Genomic DNA, 15609 nt, shown 5'->3' with positions numbered 1-15609 from the left:
TGCATTTTTTTTTAATTTCTCTCACAAACAAATATAAAATTCGTTTGCATTATTAAGTGAATGCATACTAATCGCAACAACATTGATTAACATTGAAAGGTTTGATTAAATGGAAACATTCCTGTATGGTAATATATAGAAACTCGAAATTATTTTGATGTGTAAATGGCGAAGTTTGAAAATAAGAATGTACTCAATGATTCACACTTATTCAAAAGTCGGCGAGACACTTTCCAATTTCCTCACTGTCTGGTAGTGAAAGGTTTACCTCATACGTATGGTATTCAATTATTCCCGTACCTTGAAAAACGCAGATTCCGCGGGTTTGCTTTTGACAGCCACCCAAACAGACGCAGCTCTTGCAAACAACATTCTTACACTGTCTCAATAACCATGATTATATCCTATCGATGAAATTGCCGACATCTTCACTTTATTATTACTTCAAGATTGACCGTTTTATACCCTGAAATCTATCCACAATAATACTCGATAATAAAAGTGCCACGATGTGGCTAGATGTATAAGGGAAAATTGAATTGTACATCACTTGTTTTATGAAAAATATGTATAATCAAACAAGCTGTTGTGTAATAGAAAGTCCGAACCACCTAGCTCTGAAGCACAGTTCGAGTTGAAATTGGAATGTTTAATTAAACAAAATACTGATAAATAACCAGCTGTTGTAGTTTGTTTTCCGTACATGCATGACAAAAATGAGTTAACTCTTTCCAATAAATCTGTTTTAACTAATATACCATAATAATAGAAAATGAAATAAACAAAATAAAAGAGCCCCCCCCCCCCCGCCAAACAAGAAGATATTCACTTAACTTATGACCGGATATATAGGAAAAATTTAAAACCTGTGAAATATAATAAACCATGTAATACAGAACAGAGCAGAATAGAGCACAAATTGTATTCGACTTAAGCATAAAAAGCTCATCGTCACAACATTATGTATAAGATTATTTATAATTTTGACAAAAACATTCTGAGAATGTGTAGCAAAATATCAAGAATGTCGTCAATATGTCGGTATAATAATACAACATTTTCAACGTCCCTAATTTAATATATGATAGATGATAAAGTTGCAACATGACAAAGCATCAAAGTAACCCTTTATCGTAACTAATATAATGAGTACTATGTACTTGTTGTTGTTTTTGCAGTTTCTTTGATGATGAAATGGTTCGAAAGACTTAACAATATATAACAAAGAATGAAGGGTTTTGTCGTTCCTGTGCGTTCAAAAAGATAACACACAAATAATTTTATAAATCATTTTAACAGCTTGTTCCGTGGTAGTGAATTTATCTTCAGAACATGACGGCAAAATCTATTTCAAATACAGAAAACATAGCAGATTTTTTGGCAGTCTGGTGTTACTTGTTAACATAACATTATGGTTGACTACACGGCGTGACATCCCCTTTGAAAAATAGAAATAATTGTTCTGATTTCTGTTTTTATTGCCCAAATGTTGATTCATACAAACATTTATAAATGACATATATATGTATACCATTTAATACAAACCGTTATACTAAATAATATCAATGTGGACAAATAAATATTGATCTAACTCTTTGTTTGAAACTCCTATTAGCGTTTGGGACTTGTTTTCTAAAAAAAAGGTAGACGAAAAATAAAAAATGGGAGAGGTGGTGTGTATTTGATCTTTCGGAATAGTGTTCCTAACATAAATTTTAAATTTTAAACACCTACTTACTTTAAAAAAACTGGATCTTTTAAAGTACAGTTCTTTGGTGGATATTTCATTCAAATGCGCTTTACAATACTACTACAAACTAGAGCTGTTTTACTAAGATAAGAAGTGTTGTTGCCATCGTCTATTATAGGTGTTGATTTTATTCTTCATTGTTGCTATTGTTTTCTCTATTATTAGTCGTTTATTGAGATATTGGACAAACATGGCATATGTTGGTATCTTTCCTTCACATTTTGATTTAAAATGAAATATTTTCCAAGAAGTATCATAAAAAAAAATTAAACCAAATTTTTCTTTGTTTGGCATTAAATCACAAAAGGTTATGGTTTTATATGATAGTTCTCTAAAGCTCACTTTATTGAAAGAATTTGTTATGAATGTTCTAAGTTCACTCCAAAACGTCTGCGAAATATGACATTCCCAAAACATATGAATGTTTGAGTCGATGTTCATTACACAAAAATCACTTAACCTTGATGCAACAATATTGTACGTGTAAAGCTTGTCATTGTTTGGAAGGATATTCATTATGTATTTATATTGGAATTCCCGAAGTTTCGTATCTTTTGTTAGTTTGAGCGCCTGTGTGTACACATTTTTCCATTGTATAGAGTTAAGATCAAATTCCCAGTTTTCTTCTCGAGTTCTATTTTCAGGTTTAAGTTCTATAATAAGATTCTTGTAGACTATTTTACTGATTTTTGTATTTTCCTCCATTTTATCTACAAAGTAAGTTGGTGTGTTATATGATATGCTTTCATTTTTCAACCGGGTTTTTCAGTCATCAGGAATACTGCTGATTAAAGCATGGTATTTCAAAAAATCATGTGTACCAAGATCGTATGGTCTCGATAAGTCGTTAAAGTCATAAACAGTTTTTTCTGTAGTCACACAAATGTTCGACATATTTTAGACCCCTATTATATCATTCTTTGTAAAAAAAATGTTTTATTATTAGGGAGTTTTATTTTGCTGTTGTCCCATATAATTTCTTTTGCTACGATCGGAGTATCCGTCTTATATGTAAACGATGTCCATGATTGTATGACTTCTAGAAGAAAAACAGATTTTAATTTAAGATTTTGAGTGCTTTTCGGATCCAAACAACTTTTAAAAATTAGATGTTCTCCAAACTGTTTGGACATTTGCATATATAATTTAACCCATAGACATTGTTTGTTTAAAACAAATCTTTTTACCCAACTTGCTTTAATTGCTTTGACAAAAATAGATATATTGCGCATTTTTAAACCACCATTTTCATATTCTTGGATTATTTGATTTCTTGATATTTTATCGATAAGAATTTGTACATTTAGTTTTGTATCATTTTTAAACATGTTTCAGATGGTGTTAGTGGGAACAGACGTTTTGGGAACGCAAACGTTTTGATTACAGGGATTTGCCAAGTAACGAAAGATTCCATTTTTTCCATTTTTCAAGACATGCCTCAAATTCTCAAATTTTATCAGTGAAATTTACTTTTTCCATCTCAACTGTGTCGTTTGTAAATGTTATGCCTAGCGCAGATGCTTGGGTGATTTGCCAATGATATTTCTTACAACAAGGTATGTCAGCGTATTTAAGTGGACCTAATCGTAAAACTGCACATTTACCTATATTTAATGTTAACCTTGAAACTTTTCCATAATCGTTTAGACTAACAATAAGTTCTTCGAAAGATGTTTGTGTTCCATCCATAAGGAAACTGGCATCATCAGCAAATAAGGTTTGTTTCAGTTCTGTATTATGTGCATTTATACCTTTAATACTTTTCTTTGTATTGATTTTAAGAGCAAGCGCGTCTATTTAAATAATGACTAAGTACGGAGATAATGGGCATCCTTGGCGTACACCTTTTTTAAAGTTGAAAAAGTCAGAAAGATAACCGTTGTTGGTAACACAAGCCATTGCATTTTTATAAAATAATGGAACCCATTTAATTATATTTTCACTGAAATTAAAAAAAATTAAGACATTCAATCATAAATTTGTGATCTAAGCTGTCGAATGCTTTGTTAAAGTCTGAAGAAATATGAGGCCATTTATATAATTTATTTATAAAATTAATAGCTTCTTGTAAAATGCGAACATTTTCCCCAATATATCTTCCTTTTATAAATCCTGTTTGTTCAGTACCGATTATATTATTTAGCAGGGGATTTATCCTATTAGCAATTGCTTTTGAAGCTATTTTATAGTCAATGTTTATTAAGGAAATAGGTCTCCAGTTATTGATGTTACTTGTGTCCTTGTCTCTTTTTGGAAGAAGTGTTATGACGCTTTGTTTTTGTAGCTGAGTAAGATTGTCGTTGTCTAATGAAAAATTGAGTGAGTCTGTTAGATAAGTTTTTATTTCATTCCAAAACAGTTTGTAAAATTATGCAGTCAAACCGTCAGACCCTGGGTTTTTATCAAAATTCATATCTTTAAGAGCATTATAGCATTCAGTTTCTGATAAATGTTCGTGATGCATGTTTTCTTCAGTAATAGTGTTTGAAATGTTTGTCAGAAATCGTGAATTAATAGATTTTTCTATATTTCCGTCCTGTCTGTATAAAGATTCATAATACGACTTTACATACTCTAATATTTTATGTTTATCAGTTTCAATATTTTCATCAATATTTAATTGTGTGATTGTTTTATGCTGTGCACGTTTCCTTTCTAAATTAGCGAAATATTTTGTGTTCTTTTCAAAACCTTCTATCTATTCTGTTTTAGACCGTAGTAATATACCTTTTATTTTTTCTTCATTAATTTCATCGAGTTTTTCTTTGTCTTGATTAAGTTTATACAGTATTTCGGCGTTGTTTCCAAAAGTTCATGTTCAATTTCAGTAATGTTTTCAAAATTTCTTTTTCATGTTCTATTGTTGTTTTCTTTTTATTGCTTGAATACTTTATAGATTCATCACGGATGCGGCCTTTAATTATTTCCCATAGGGTATTTGGGTTTGATTCTCTATTTAATTCTACGATCTCTGTTATACATCGCTTGATTTGATTTTGAAAAATTGTTATCTGCAAGGATTGAGTTATTAAATTTAAAATATCCTGGACCTCGGTTATTTTCATTTAAATTAATTTGTATTCTTACTAGTGAGTGGTCAGATTTAAAACCGGGTTTTATTTTGCATGCGATAACTTTATTGAAGAGTTCATTTGATGCCAAAACGTAATCAAGTCTACAAACTATTGTTGGTTTGCTATTAGAGTGCCATGTGTTACTCCGTTTGTCTTTATTTTTGACAGGCCATATATCACACATATCATAACTTTCTAGTATCATGCTAAGCTGTCTCCTGCAATTTTTATGCGTTGTTATGTTACCGTTAAGTTTATCTACTTTAGGGTCTAAAACAGTATTAAAATCACCACCTATTAAAATAGTTTTATCCTTGTAGAGGTCAATATGTTCTTCTAAAGTTTGTGTAAATTCTAAATCATCTGAATTCGGACCATAAAAATTAATAACTATTATACTCATATCATTTATTTTGATATTTAGAAGCGTAATCGGCCTGGTATTATTTCTTTATATTTTTCAACTGTGTAATTGATGTTTGTATTTAGGAAAATTTCCACACCCTTTCTATTTGTACTGTCTCCACTAAGAAAGCACTGCCCTGCCCAAGGTTTCTTCCAGTCATAAACGTTATTTACTGTATGTAAAAAAATGTATTTCTTGTAGCAAGCATATTGAAAAGTTATTTGTTTTTAACCAGCTTAGAACTTCTTCGCGCTTAGATCGTGAACCCATGCCATTAACATTAAAAGTACATACATCTACATGCATGGTTGTTATAACTGGTATTCATGTTCACAATTTGCACTTTTATACAAAGTATACTCACGAATGAAACCCACTTAACTATACAAAATAGACTGTGCTGATTATAATATTTAAAAAGTAAAGACAAAAAAGTATTAATGCTACCTATATAGAAAGTGAAGTACAAAACACGCTCCTTTAAAAGTAGTATGCAAAAGAAAGAAAACCACTTAGTAATACAAAAAATACTGTGATGACTAAAAATCATATTAAGTGAAAAACAAAAGAAAAATGTACTTATGTAGATAGGAAGTGTGGTGAAATGAATTGCCATTATCATTCTTCTTGAATATGCACATCTTATATATGAATGTTTTACATTTAATGCATGTATTATTTCTAAACGCTATAAGCCTTAACGTATTCATAGCAAAAACTACAATGAAGAGCATGCATACAAACATAAAGATAATTACACATATTTAACTACTATTTTAACATCTTAAGAGGAGGGTGTAGTACTAAAACATGTATTGTACAAATGAAAAAGAAAGAAAAAAATGTTTCACTTGTAACTACAAATAGTATATGATTGTATATTGAATGTTTTATCGCATAATGGCAATGCATATAGTAATATATCTTTTTATCAAACTTGATACATATATTTCAAAACATCGAGGCTTATTTAATAATTGCTCTCCTAGGTACGCATATTTTGGTCGAAAAACATGAATGCATGCTCGAAAAACACCAAAACTGCATGTAGAGAGATATATTGTACTTTAACTTAAAAGTCTGGCTTAAGCCTTAAAATTATTGTCCAGCATTGTAAATATTCTTAAATTTCAAGAATAAAATACTGAAATTTTAAATGTTTGTGTCGGTCACTTATGATATTTTTAAAATAATGTAAGGCTATCAAAAACATGTCTTTAAACAATGTCTCTGAGTTTTAAATAATTGTTTTAAAGCTTTAACCTTTGCTTATAATTGATAGTTTCTCCCAAAACAGGCGATTATCGATATAATTGCAAGAAACATCTAAATATAGTTAAATACGTTATTCGATCATACAGATTTCTGTATTTCTATAGTGCATCATTCCGTTAAAGGGGCTCGCTCATGTTTTGTAAAATGCACTTTTTTATGGCAAAATAAAGTGTGGCAAATCATTAGGAGTATTAAAAGTAATAACCTGACGGCTGGAATCCTTCAATAAGTACTTATATATGCTCAAATATTGTCGTTGAAGTCAACGATTTTGAAAAGAGTTAGTAACGCTCTTCAACAAAACTCTACTAAAACTTTGTGTTTATGTTATACTTTAATTGTATTTGTTTCTGCAATATCGGTATTTAAGCGTAAAATAAATATGACAATAGTGTTTTCAGAATCATTACCGCGAAAAAATTATTTGGTCCAAAAACATGAGTAAGTCCCTTTTAAAGTACGTTTCTACTTTTAGTGTAAATATCATAAGTTTGATTCACCGGGGTATTGTTTTTCGGTTGTCAACAAATGAATAATAATACTATTTAATAAGCATGAGGAATTGTATAAATATGAAGTCTTACCGGCTCATCTGAAAAACTTGAAGAGTGCAAACATTTAAAACAATACGTATTGCAATACATCGTTATACGGGTCTTTAACCTCGCAATTATTAAAAAAAGTATATATTTATGTTTTGTTTGTCATTTATTTCGATACGAATGTGAACATTACAAACCCATTTATGGAGTCATTTGAGGCTTTGCATCAATGGTATTTTTTGTTTACTTTGTTGTACTTAAATGTCCTCTATAATCTTATCTTAGATAATTTTTTTAATTTTCTTCTTTTTTGACTACCTACAAAGTAATTTCTTCCACCCTCAAGGCGATTCTGATAAACTCATGCATTTGTGCTCCATTACCCTAGACTACTTAATTTATTGTGGCAGCATATCTTAGGCGACGAAATTATATCTACACTACACATTTTTAATCATATAATGAATTAGATTTATAATATTCTACAACATATATATTACAAATCTTGTTCAATGAGGCGAGATGCATCTATTAAAATTTATTTTGTGAGGTTATATTGTACTTGTATGATCATGTTTGTATGAAGCACATGCCACGTTAATAAACCTATACTTTCTTTTTTATCGGCCAATGCTGGTCAATTATCACCACACTCAAACAATGGTGTGCGATTTTAACAAATGTGGGAATCAATAAATTGTTGTTTTTACTTCGCAATAAAATAATTTAGGGTTTCACTTTAGAGTATAATATACATTCAAGGTGTATCACCATAAAAATACATTTGGTTTTGTGATTCAAAACCATATTACAAACAAGCTTAAGCATGGCAAACACGAAATGTTTGTATATTGATTATGAAATTGTAGTTTGTTATTGCATGGTTATTACATTATAATTAGTTAAATTACATTTATATCATGTTAACTTTAACGATTGTACGATTGTCTAGATTTGGAAGCGCTTATTCGGGTTATCTTTTAAGTGGAATACCTCTGATGCTCAACCTTGGTGGACACGCGCTCGACGCCTTCTAGAAATCTGAGCCGAATATTCTCAGAACTCTATCTGCAGGTAGCGACAGGAACCAAAATTGCCTAGAGGGACTTTCATGAACGGGTCTGCCTACTCAAGCGCATATCAGATCTAGATAACTATGCTGTCGTGGTAGTGTGAATAAAGATCAAGCGAAAATCCGTTAATCAAACTTTTGTTTAGTGCAACATTAGTTGACATATTTTACGTAGATCGCCATTTTATTATTGTCGCATTTCAGAGTTCCCGTTCTTGCATTTAGTTAATGGAAATGTCAATGAGTGATCATTAAAAAGCATAAGTATGCTCCGTTTACAAGGCTTCCGTGACGAATTCAACTTTTGGTTAAGTGCAACACTAGTTTACACTTGATTTTCTTCCGCCGCCTAGCCATTTTAAACGTCTTTCATTTACAACTTCAGCAGCAAATGTCCAACATAGCATAACTAATTATTTCATACAGAACAGAACAGAATATTTATTAGATTTAAGCATAACAAGCTTATCGTCATAGTAACATATATACAAACAAAAAACATACATATATATATGGCATGCAACAATAAATAGCATATTATACGCTAAATTCATTTGATTTGATTGTTTCTGGGATATACATGTGAGAATGAATTAATATTATATGATATAATATTTAATTGAATACTACATACAGTCGGACATTATTTAAGATTGATCAAACAGTAATCATGTTTTGGTTATGTATATAGCCGCATATGACGGCGTATAATGGGTAATGAAAGTACATTTGATTACATCGTAAGGACCAGGAAAATGATGCAAACATGTACCGAAATAACAAAACATAGGGAGAATACACCAACCCAATATGAGTTTTTACCCTATCAAAAATGAGATAGAAAACATCCATGACACATACATTATATCAACGAATCACGAAGTTTGAACGCCTGATCACAATACATTGCTAATTTTCTAATGAGTATTTTATTACCACTTTGCATCAATAAAATATATTTCATCAAAATAATATGAGTATAAAAGTACTTAGGAATGTACTGGCGTCTAAGGTCTGCATACACAGGGCATTTAAGAACAAAATGGAATTCGTCCTCAATATCATTTAAAGTACACAATGTACATTTTCTTTTATGTCTAGGTATTTTATTATGTCGACCTATCTCTATATTTAATTTATGCGAAGAAAGAGGTAAATTAGCCAAAACATTTATATATTTTGTATTTTCTACCAGACTGAGATACGCTGATTGTTCAAAACTAGTTTTAATTTCAAGGAATACATCTAGAGCAGGGGATAAATCTAACCCAGATCTCCAATTACTAGTATAAATATCTCGAAGTCTACTCCGAAGCACAAGCACAAAACATTAAATTTTCACAGAACCAGGATAAAGCCATACTTCATTAAGACCAGATGATTGACGGATGTCACGAACTCTTGACACCCAGCTCTTGGTGAACACGTTGTTATCTACATTATAAATTTGATCAAGTAATATAGCATTTAAAATACAGATATCTTGCTTTACTGAGTTGAGCTTTAAAAAGTATTTCACCATTTTTATATGACGTTCAATGTACAATGGGGACCTACCCAACTCTCCATACAAGGCCAAAGTGTTAGTGGATTGTTTAACATTTAAAATCCATTTACAAAATTTCTTATGCACTCTCTCTGAGACTTCCGCATTCATATAGCCCCACACTTCAGAGCCGTAGTTTAAAACAGATAACACATAAGAGTCGAAGAGATTAAACATGATATTAATTGGAACTTTAATATTACGAACCAGCCCCATAAGTGCGGGCAGTAATCGCAACCCCTTTCCTGCAAGTGTTTTTGCAGCTTGAATAATAGAACCGCCACTGGTAAAAACAACACCAAGATAATTAAAAGAACCAACAATTCCAACTTCCTCATTATTATAAAACCATTTATCATTATAGCCCAACCTACCACCTTTCCTAAACACCATAACCTTAGTTTTATCAATGTTAACCGTGAGGTTCCATTTACGACAATATGAATATAAACTATTTAAAGAGTTCTGCAAACCATCCTTTGTCTCTGAAACAATAACAGCATCGTCTGCGAATAACAGCAGATATTAAAATTTGGTCGACAGTAATTTATATTTTCTTGCAAATGCAATATCGTTCAAGAAAAGTGAGAAAAATATCGAAGAGGTTATCTCCCCTTGAAATAAGCCAAGGTTACTGTTGAAAAAATCTGACAATGTTCCCAAGTGTTTTACACAAAGTTTCACCTCGCTATATATACATAGATCGAACAGTGGACAAAATTTTAACGTCGATTCCCAATTTTATAAACTTATACTTATGCATAATATATGTAGTAAAACAGTATCAATAACTTTGGAAAGCTAAAACCTTTCCAAGAAGAACATAAAATTATTATTATTATTATTATTATTATTATTATTATTATTATTATTATTATTATTACTATTATTATTATTTTTAATAATTATTATTATTATTATTATTATTATTATTATTATTATTATTATTATTATTATTATTATTATTATTATTATTAATTATTAATTATTTATTATTATTATTATTATTATTATTATTATATGATATGCATAAAGATATTGATGTGTTTTTTTTTAAATTGCTCATTTTTTTCTTCTCAGATGCCGGTATCCAGGTACATAGAAGGTTGTGTGTTGGATGAGGAAATTCTGACGGGAAAGACTATGTTTTCTTGACGGTATCGCCAGGAATAGACTTCTTTCAGGCTGGGGAGTATCATATAACTGCAACTCACAGAGCTTTGAATTATATTGCGTTAGTATGAAAATGCTGTAATGTCTGTCCTTATCAGTTAGCGCATTTCAGCACGAAGCTCTTGGTTGACCGGTCGTTGTTCGTCGGTAATAGTCTATCGTCAACGTTTTGTCGCCTTATTGCCATGTCGTTTCTGAGAAATTCATTCTTTGAAGAAGTAAAACCATTTAATAACAAACCAAAAGCAAACGAATTACATTGCTGAGACGAATTCAGCAGACGTGGTGTGGTCGTATGGCCAATTATTGACTAACGGGGTTAGGAAAATAAAGCGAATTGTTTCTTGTTTAACTCACCTGAACACAAGTGTACAGCGTGAGCTATTTTGCTAGGGTGATTGTCCGTCGTCCGTCGTCCGTCGTCATCCGTCCGTCCGTCGTAAAGATTTTCAATAACAACTAATTTCTGCTCCTAAAGCACAGGGACAATTTCAACCAAATTTCGCAGGAATGTTTCTTGGTGATCCTTTTCCAGCTTCCTACAATGAAAGTAAAACAACATTTTTCATGCAGAACTCTGGTTGCCATTGACACTCAAAGAAACAGTTTTGAAAATATTCGCCTCAGAACCCGCTAGCCTTATGTCAACATAATTTCACAGAAATACTTCTTGGGTGACCCTGTATCAAATTCCTTCACCCAATATTGATTGATAAAAAACATGGCCACCAGTGGTGGGGTATTCGAAGCTTCTCATCCATTTTTATCGAAAACAAGTTCGGATGTACATGGATTGTTTACATACTCAAAAATGTGTATGTTTAAGTCTGCTGCAAGAAGATGGCGTAGTAATTTAATTTAGCAGTTAAACGTAATGACTTAAAAGTCCTTGGAATCTGAATTATGTTTGTAATAATACACTTCATTGGCAATCATTTTAAACCTAGATCAATACATACGTGTTGAAACACTAAATTTAATAAAAGATCAAATTTAAAAAAAATACAAACTACTGATTTACCGACATACATCCGGGGTTGATTTGTTCGTTATTTTGGTTCATATCCCGAATGGTGGGTGGGTCTACTTTTCACTATATGTTTATATAAACAATTTTGGAAATCTTCTCCTCGAAATCCGCTTCCCTGATTTTAAAATAAATTCACGGAAATGTTCCTTGACCCCATATCGAATTCCTTGATTCCATGTTTATTCGTAAAATTATATATGGCCGCAATTGGGCGGGGCTACTACCCAGCATATGTTTATACGGAAATATTCTCTTTAGAAACTATTGGCCCGATTTCAAAAAACACAGTAGTGTTCCTACGGTTTATTTCCTGTGTCAAATTCCTTCAAGCAATGTTGATTAATAAAAGCATGGTTGATACGAGCGGTGCTTATTATCGTTTTATGTCTATATAAAAAAGAGAAAACTTCTCTGCAAAAAACAATTGACCCGATTACAAAATAATTTCATGTAAATGTTCCTTATGCGACCATATATCACATTCCTTTACCCCGTTGGGATCCATAAAACATATTGCCGCCAGGGACGGGGTTAGTTTTCACTGTATTTTTATATGAACAACTTTGAAAATCTTTTCATCAGAAACCATTGGCAAGAATTAGAAATATTTTCACAGAAATATTTTATGGTAATATTTTTTAAGCGTTATTTCATAATTATTTCATTGTTCTTTAATCATAGAACATATCAACTTCAGACTTCATGAACTTCTTCAGAATAGCAATGTCCTTGTTTGTGAAAGGTGTATTAATCCGCTTAGATATTATAAGAGTAAGAGTCTTATGTTTTTTATAAGAGTGAGCGTTGAGTCGGGCGGCGTCCAGTATGTTGTCCGACCAAATATAATTTTATTACCCTTTTCTAATCAGTTGAGCGATACAGGGCCATCTTGGCCCTCTTGTTTTTATAACACCTTCACCATTCAACATAATACTTATTAAGAACGCGTGCGGTGTTGGTTCTGAGTCATATCGATTCATTAAGAAAATACTTTCAAGACTTGAAGCTACATTTTTCTCTTTTTCCTCTTTTTCGCGAAACTAAGTAAACATGTTGTGGTCTTTGTCAAGTTTGAAAGTAGGTCCCAGGTGAAAACAACAATGTTTGTATTGTACCTGGAGACACAAAGTTACGAATTATTAACGAAACGTAGACATTAAGTACATCTTGGTTTCAATCAATTAAGTAGCGTTAGGTTATGTGGCATCCCCGCAAAAGTCGCGTTAGATTATGTGGCATCCCAAGTTGAAACAGGTCACTAGCAAAACCAAGACAGGTTGCCTATATCAATGATGCTGCGAGTTCTATATAATATGCCGACCAAACACTTAATATTGATATAGATTGTTAAACATATTAAAGCAAGTTTGAGATTTTTTAACTTTTCGTACAAAAGTAATGCTAACTAAACTTTGTTTAAAATCCATATGAAACAAGTGTTATTTATATTGTTTTACTATATCATACATATGCCACGGCTGATTATGGGTCATGTATGGTATACTAATGCATTCCAAGGGGTCAAATGTTTAACAAGCCCATTACGGGGACTAGTCACCAGATGGTTTCAAAATCGGAAAATACAGTATTTCCTAAAATCAATGATAGAATTGCCAATACGAGTAAGTATAAGGCCGATATATACATGATTCTAAAAGAATGTTTTGTCGCCTATTTTTAGAGCCGTTTAAAAATAGAGCCTTATTTAGAACCAACTGGGATATACTTGGTAGACAGAACCAGTCATTTTTTAATCGAAAAAAAAACGCAAAAACTTTAAAAGATACATGTGTCTTAAGTGATTTATCAGTAATTACGATGTCATGCGTTGTACACAACGATATCATTGTATCCTAGTGTTTGACATTCTTCGTTTATCGCCTTGCAATGCAATCATCTGGTGTCTAGTCCCTTTAACAGCATCAAGGTGATTTGTTTGACAAAATGCTGTAGAAATATCCAAATCGTTTATAACATTCTTGTTAGGCTATTTTTAGGATAATCAAGGTATAATTATATCACTTTGTTTACGTACCGTCGTTATGGGAGATTTCCTTGTCGACACGGTCAAGTACAATTGGTCGATGTAGCATCAGTGTGATCTCCACTTTCTTAAGTTTATTTAACACGAGCTTTTGCTAACATAAGGCTCGATATATATTTCCACAAGGAATTCTGAAACCTACTTAGAAACTGAAGCCGAATCCGATAACGACGCAGAGCAGGCTCCATTTAAACCGCAGCGCAAGCAGTAGACTATTAGAGGCCGGAACCGTGCAAGTAATACCACGGGCAACACCAAGAAATATTGCATGAGCGGCCTGTATATCCGGATTCAAAAGTAAATATTTCTGAGGCGACAAGACCTCCACTATGATGCCGCCACCACCGTCGTCCCCATTGGACGTGACACAGTCCATCGGGGAAAACTCGGGAGGAAGCAGTTTTGGCGGTGAAAAGCCGCCTTCACATCTTATGGAAAGCCGGGCTTAGTACAAACATGTGGTAGTGTTCAATGGTTAACTACAGATTGGTTCATTAAATAGTTGTGACATCTTATGGGACGCCAGGCTTAGTACAAACATGTGGCAGTGTTTAATGGTTGACTACAGATTGGTTCATTAAATAGTTGTGGCCTAAAACAACGCGTAAACTACAACTAATATGATGGAACGATCTTTAACTTAAGTGTACAGAATCCAGTCATTACTATAGACTCTATGATCAACGAAACAACAGCGTACCTGAAATTATTGGTACTGCTCTTTGGAGATGTTAATAGAATACTGGCCCGGACACATTCTGACTTTCAAAAACGCCTAAGTGCTCTTGATTTTTTTTTCGTTTTGGAAACTTAAAGTTTATACTTCAAAAACCAACATTATGCTGTTTGGTTTAATCGTAGACTTTGGCCATGATTCAATCTTATGTTAAACATTACAAGGTTAAAAAATGTGGACAATAGTTAATATATTGGTGTATATATTACCCCATCGAGAGGCTTCAACAAAACCTAAATATACATTGCAGAACAAGCCAATAATGGAATGCATCTTCTGTATAAACAAATAAATAAGTTAGATTTGAATAATTTAGACTAATTTTCAGCCTTAATTGTTTGACCACACGATAGTTCCCATTATTACATTCTCCTGTGAGGTCTGTGCCTTAAAGAAAATATTGATTGCATTGAATCCATTTTTCAAATTTTGCATACAATCATCAACTCCAGAAAATGTACACCTGCATCCCGGTTTTGGGTGGTCTCAACCGATATGCCATTAGAATCACAATTCCGGCTAGAATGATTAATTATTAGAATAAATTAATTTTAGTTGCTTACAAGTAATTAAAGTATTTTTTTTCCTTTGTATTTCATTTTTGCTCCACTCACCCAGATACAATTTATATTACTTAAAATAATAAGGTAAATACTTAACAGTACAGGAAAGCTCACATATGTATGAAAGTCACTACGCAGCACGTTACAAGAACATATGACAAATTGTTAAACGAGCTATATTGGACCAATTTATTCAAACGTATTCAGATCTATGTCAATTTCAAATAAAGGGAGAAAATATCTTGCCATCAAAGAGCATATGCAATTTAAGATGTTGAGATAATGATCGCTGTGTGATTTGGAATATAAGCCTGGAGGTAAGAAGAAGTAGAGTAATTAATAATTGTTAAAATTTCACGCGATTCATCAAATATCTGGCGAACTTTGACAGATTAACG

Source organism: Mya arenaria, chromosome 15 (assembly GCF_026914265.1).
Source record: "Mya arenaria isolate MELC-2E11 chromosome 15, ASM2691426v1".
Taxonomy (NCBI): Eukaryota; Metazoa; Mollusca; class Bivalvia; order Myida; family Myidae; genus Mya; species Mya arenaria.
The sequence above is the reverse complement of the archived record's forward strand: the minus strand, read 5'-3'. Positions refer to the sequence as shown.